This window comes from Pogona vitticeps, chromosome 1 (assembly GCF_051106095.1).
Source record: "Pogona vitticeps strain Pit_001003342236 chromosome 1, PviZW2.1, whole genome shotgun sequence".
Lineage (NCBI taxonomy): Eukaryota > Metazoa > Chordata > Lepidosauria > Squamata > Agamidae > Pogona > Pogona vitticeps.
In genome coordinates, this window is record NC_135783.1 from 1685233 (window position 1) to 1691807 (window position 6575).

Below are 6575 nucleotides of genomic sequence, written 5' to 3' on the forward strand. Positions count from 1 at the left end.
CCTCCTCGCAGCGCGGGGGCGCGAGGAGGCGGAGGGGGGGGCGAGCGCAGAGGGGCAGCCCCCCCCCAAAAAAAGAAAGGTCCCGCGGCAGCGCATTCCCCCTCCCCTCCCGCGCAAAAGGGAGCCAGCCCCCTGCTAGGCCACAGGTTGGCGCGCGAGCAGCTTCCCGGGAAAAGCGGGGAGGGGGGGGCGCTGGGGGGGGGGTCCCGCGGACGGGCCGAAACTGCGGCCAGGGTGGTCGCCCCTCCGCGGCATCCTTAGGCACAACGAGCCGGGCGCTTTCCAGTGCGAACAGGGCTCCTGGGCAGAGCAAGGTGTGAGTTACCCTACTACTGGTGTGCTGCTTATATACCGCTTATATACCCACTCTGTGGGCAGTTTACCATTCCTGGGTGCTGGCTCCCTATTGTGAGTTCACACAGCTCAGCGAGCGGGGCCCTCCGTCGACCAGCCTCCGAAGGATGGAAGGCTGAGCGAACCGAACCTCCCGCCGCCTCCCTGAGCCCCGTCCGGGTCACCCTGAAGTGGGTGAGCGGAGTCTTGACTGCAGTTCTGTGCCAGCTGCACTTTAACCCTGGTGCCAACTGCAAGCCTCCTTGCCATCTTATGGCCTGAGACCTGCAGAGCTGGAAGGGCCCCTATATGGACCACCGAGTCCAGCCCTTGCCGAGAAGGCACCCCGGGGGAATCGAACTCCCAACCACATGAAGAAGCCGCTGAGCCTTCCAGCAGCTCAGGCGAAGATGGTGTACAACCCGGGCATGAGAGAAGAAGCCTACAGGCCAAAACAGCTGGAACGTTTTGTCCCTTTCTCCCAGCTGAAGAGGCACACGCCCAGGGCCTTGCCTGCAGCCTGCATTCCAGGACCACATCTGGGCATCACATCTGGCCCAGCTTTTGGGGCCATTTCCCTTCTCTCTTGCCACCCAGGTTTTATATGCTCTTTGCCTCTTGAGGAATTCTGCCTGAACTAAAAATGCTCACTGGTTTGTGCCAGGTTGGGGGCTCCGGTAAAGATCCTACCCTAGACGCACCTTTGGGGAGAGGAAGACGCCTCCCGAGGAGGAATCCCACAGCAACGCGAGATTCGGAAGGAAAGGCTGTTATGTGCAGAATATTGTAAAGCGAGCGTCACGTCCGGCTCCCAGGCTGGCTCAGGGTTCTGGGAGTAGTTGCCTAAAACAGGCCAATTTTTCCAAGCTGCCTGGGTGTGGAGGTCATCCAGACCCTGGACACCTCTGAGCACGTTTACTCACCCATGCAGCCTCTGGACATAAATGGGAATCGACACCTATTTTTTCTTTTCATTAGAGTTCTTTGCATTTATGTTTTGCTAAGTTCCTGGAAAAGGCTGTGCATTTTTTCCAAAATGAATTCAAATGTGATCGGGGTGCCAGATTGAACATTTTGGAACAATCTGAGAACATAATGGTGGCTTGTTTTCTTCCTTTCTTTGAGAAATCCTTTTGCATCACAAGCCTTTGAGATTTTAGGGGAATACAGTGGGGCGTAAAAAGCCCAGCTACATCCGTGCCCCGTCCTCGGCCCTGCCCAAGTGTTTTCACAGTCTGGTTTCGAAGGAATCAAACCTTCCTACAATGCTGGGTTGTTTCCAGTCCAGTTAACTCTGACTGTGTCCAGACTCCCCTGTCCTTAAAAGATCAGATTTAATTACATTTGCTTCACCTGCCACGTCATACGGCTTTACGAGAACACCTTTTGCTTTGACCACTTCCACTCTTTAAGAAGTCCGTAGAAATCAGGATCTTACCGTCTCGGTCAGTGGCTGATGGACCAAGGAAGGTGGGGGGAGGCACTCGCTCGGAAATCTTGGGTGTGTCTTGAGTTGCCCTTTCTTTGGTCACTGGACACTTGTGTGTGAAAGGGTGTGTTAACCCTAATAGGCTTAATGAAAGGTTTGGTTCCCGACCCTCCCTGTGCATGTTTTTCCCGTACATGGCATTAGCAAAGGTGGCATTTTTAATTGATAACTGGAGAAGAAGCATGGAAAATATAAACAAGGAGAACAATGAGCTCTTTAATATAACAAAGGCATCCTCTGAAAACAGTAGGATTGGCAAAAGCTGTGCTTTTTTTCGCCCAAGAAATATTAATCCACGAAAAAGAGAGAATTCTTAATCCATGACTCTCAGTCTCCATGGACGCTTCGGTGGCTATCAGTGGTGCAGGTTGGGCTCGGATGAGGACCAGGGCACATGCGGACTGCAGGGAAGTTTCCTGGTTCAGCCTCAGCAGGATCCAGAGAGAGGGGCATGGGAGAGACCTTGGAAAGTGAAGGCAAGGTGGAGCAGCCGTGGGGAGCAGCTGGCCCGCAGGCCTGCTCTCACCCTCTTGGACCCACCATCTGGTCAGCTGGATATCCTCAAAGTTGCCCTGTAGTCTCCCCAGGACTGCCTCCCCTGCCTGGCCGGCTGGACATCACAGTTATGGGAAAGGTGGGGGTTGACCTTCAGTGCAAGATGCTGCTGGATAAACTCGCCAAAAGGCCAGACTCTCATTAGCTCTGCCTGTTTGCTCTCAGAACAGAGGCCTTGCGGCTGCTGCCCTCTGCTGGTGAGAAAGAAGCCCCTCGGGAAGAAAAGCAGCCAGCCTTTCAAATGCTTCAGTTCTGGCTTAAGAGCACAGTTACACCGTCGAAATACATACATTGGGCGAGGGAATTGGGGGTTTTGAATTTGGTTTGAAGTCACATGACAGTCATGTGGGTTTTGGGTCGGGGTGTGTGTTTTCTTGGGAAAACTTTTAATCCATGTTTAAACTGTGTTGCATGACAGTTGCATGTGTTGAAGGGGCTGTATGGGCTTTTAGAATCATTGCATTTGAGGTTTTGACCGGTGCCTGCCCATCCTCATGCTGGCTACCTTTCACAGGTATTAGCACTGCCACTAATAATATTTTTTTTATTTCTTGCAATCTGAAATAGCACTAGAATTGAAATAGCACTAGAACTGAAATAGCACTAGAATGACAGAGAGGAAAAAATTTAAAAGGGGGCTGAAAATGAAACTGACTAGGCTGGCCAAGGAGGGAAGACACCAAGCAGGGGCTGAAATTGATCAGATATTTTGACTAGATCCACACTTGGAGGCTTGGGAAGGAGGGAAATACACATACACACCGGGTGGAGAAGGAGAGGAAGCAGGGAAGACGCACCGGTAGGTGGCAAACCCCACAGACAGAATTTAAACCAACAGAAGCATTCACACATGTCAAAGCAATTTAAAATAAATTGATTTGACATGTGAATTAAAACAAATGACCCTTAGGTGGAAGAGTAGAATACCTTGCTTGTGATCAAAACAACATGATGCCCTGTCAAAACAATTGGTGCTTCCATGTGCATCGATTAGTCACTTTAAAAAAAGTTATTCAAAACATGCGAAACCACATTCAAATATGTTTTTTTTCCGCTAGTGTAACCACAATCTTACTGTGGTTGGGTCACATGTTAGGACAAAAGGCTATTTATTCCTTTTGCAACATTATCCCTCCAGCTGCAGGCCAGGCCGGTGGGTAAAGGATGCTGGGAATTGTCATCCCCGCAAATACAGTCACCTTCAAAAGTTCTGATTCAAACCTGGAGCGAAGCCAGAAAAACCTTGTGACTGGTGCTTAAGTGCTTAATCATCACGGTTGCGCAAGGAGTGTTTTAGGCTTCAGCTGTCTCTCTTCTCTCTCCGGCCACCCTTCCATTTACTCCCACAAACCCAGTCATTGCCGTCACTTTCTCCACAGCTGGATTTTGGAGTTCAGCTACATCAAGAGAGAGCAGCCACCTCTTCCGATCTAGCTTTCTTTTGGCTAACGGAGATCCATGTGCAGAAGGGATGAATCACAACCGCAGAGAGGGCATCTCGGCAGGTGGTTAGTGGTGGCGCAAGCAGCCGTGTTCGTCCGTAGCAGCAAAAACAACGGAAAAACTCGCCACGGATTAGGGTGCCCACGGGGCTCTGCGCTGTTCGAACCACCCTGCTGCCTGGAACGCCCCTGGCCTCAGCTGTGGGAAGAGCCTTCGGCCACAGTAGCCCTCGGACGGGGCATGACCGGGTGCCTCACCCCACACATTTAGGCAGGTGGGTCCTTGCTCCAGTTATGAGCTGCCTACGGAATGGCAACAGCTGGCCACCCACTGTAGCTTCCAAACCTTGCAGTTGCCACATTAAATACGCGGCGGCCAGACTTCTCACTGGGTTGAGAAAACATCAGCATATCTTCTCCCACACTTTGGCGGCCCTGCATTGGCTGCCTGTTCGTTTCAGCATTGATTTCAAAGTGTTAATGATGACATATAAAGTCCTGAACGGTTTAGGACCTCAATATCTGGGCGAGCGCCTCCTCCCACCTAGATCTACCCGTATCACCCACTTTATTCCAGACGGGTGGCTGAGGGGCCTAATGCCGAGGGAGGCCCAGAGAGAAAGAACAAGAAACGGGGCCTTCTCGGCAGCGGCCCCTCCCCTCTGGAACCGTCTGCTCCCAGAAATTTGTCTGGCTCCCTCGCTGGGTGCTTTTAAGAGCAAACTTAAGTCCTGGCTCTTTAGGCAGGCCTTCCCTCCCGTCAGCCTCTAATCCAGTGTTCCCCAAACTTGAGCCTCCAGATGTTCTTGGACTACAACTCCCAGAAGCCTTCACCTCCACCTCTGCTGGCCAGGATTTCTGGGAGCTGAAGTCCAAGAACATCTGGAGGCCCTTCCATCTTCAATTATATTAATATTGTTGTTTTATTTTATATTGTTATTATTTTATGGATTGTTGTTAGCCACCCAGAGTAGACTTCGGTCTAGATGGGCGGGGTATGAATTAAATGGATAAATAAATAAATAAATAAATAATGTGTGTGTGTATGTTTGTGTGTGTGTGTGTGTGTTTGTGTGTACAGTAATGACTCCCATGATGCAGACGGTGTTGCCTCAGGCGTCCTCACTTACGGCATCCTTCCTTCCTCGCCTCCATGGCTGTGGCGGGCAACCGTTTCTCCAGCTGAAGCACCTCCTCCAGGTGTGCCAGCCAACAAGTCCCTCCAGGCCAGCGGTTCCCATGCTCGGGTGCCCAGATGTTCTGGGACTCCATCTCCCAGAAGCCTCCACCACATGCTGTGCCGGCCAGGAATTCTAGGCATTGCAGTTCAGGAACCCCTGGGTTCCCTAAGGTCAGGAACCCCTGCTCTAGGCCGTGTTGGCTGAGGAAGAAGGGTTCTGTAGTCCAACCTGCGCTAGACAGTGCTAGGTTTACGAAGGCGAGTTTCCAGTCCTCCCCCATTTCACCCATGAGAACGGAGCTGGGCTTGCTGTCCGAGCCGTCTCTTGGCCCCAAGAATTGCTGCCTGAGCTACGTGTGGGAATGGGGACTGAGGCTGTGCCCCTCACGCTGGCCCCAGGTTCAGCCGCAGGGAAATGGCTGGGCCAGTTGGGGTCAGAGGGCGTCTGCCCTGCTCCCACCCGGCCCCACTGGGGAAGGGTGCCCCCTGACCCTCTACCTGCAGAGGTAGGTGCTCGTCATTCCCCGCCGGTTGACCCCTTCTCTTCTCCGGAGGGCCCTCCCTGGCAGTGCCAGGCTAGGGGCGTGTTGAGCCGTGCCCACAGAGGCCCAACAGAACGGCTGGGGAGCTCTGGGGGCTAAAACAGCAAGGAGGGCGATGTTGTTTTCCGCCCCGCCAAGTGCGAGGTCCTTGCCTCAAAGGATGCACGTGGCAGTTGACGCACTCCGGCCACGAGGGGCGTCCCGGCCCTGCCTTGAAGAAGGTTGGAGGTGCCCTCTGCTTAACATTTTTGCATGGCGCGGGGTAGCTGGCTTGCAAGCAGGGAGGAAGGGTGTGTGTGTGTGTGGGGGGGTAAATTGGGAAGCGCAGGGGCTCATTCCTGCAGAAGACCTCAAACACACAGGCCATGGCGTGGTGCAGAGTCACCGTTCGGGGTGCGGCGTTTTGCGAAGCTAACGGCTCTTGATTTCTTGTTCAAGCGCGACTCATCCACAATTTATTGCCACTGACCCTGGGGAAACGCGTTCCTTTCCCAGCTAGTGCAAAGCTCAACTGAGAGGGAAGCCTGGCGTTGGGGTCAGGGTGTCCCTTCCCTGCCGCTCAGAGGGCCCTGGCACCCCGACATCAAGGGCTGCAGGCTGAGACGGCTGGGGATGGAGTCAAGGCTCCTCTTGCAAGGATTAGCGGTCCTCCCCTCATCCGGAAACCTCCAACTAGTATCCAGGACTACAGCCTCTATCATCCCCAGCCGTGGCGCCGCTTGCACGCTGGCTGGCGGCCGAGGCAGCCCCAGTCTTGGGGGGAGCCCGAGGGGGCAAGGCGGTGAGAGCAGGAGGAGGAGGAGGAGGAGGCCCCGGGAAGCCTCCCCCCCGCCCCACCGCCGCCGCCGGGTCCGGGCCATCATCCTGCGGCGGAGGCTGCGGAGCGACCCCCACCCCCCCCTCGCAGCCGCGGAAACCCGGCGGCCGTGGAGCCGGGGCGCCCCCTGGCGTCGAGTGGCCGCCGCGCCGCCGGGATGCGGAGCCGAGGTCGGGATGGGGGGGGAGAGGGGGGAGGGGAGGGGAGGGGAGGGGGA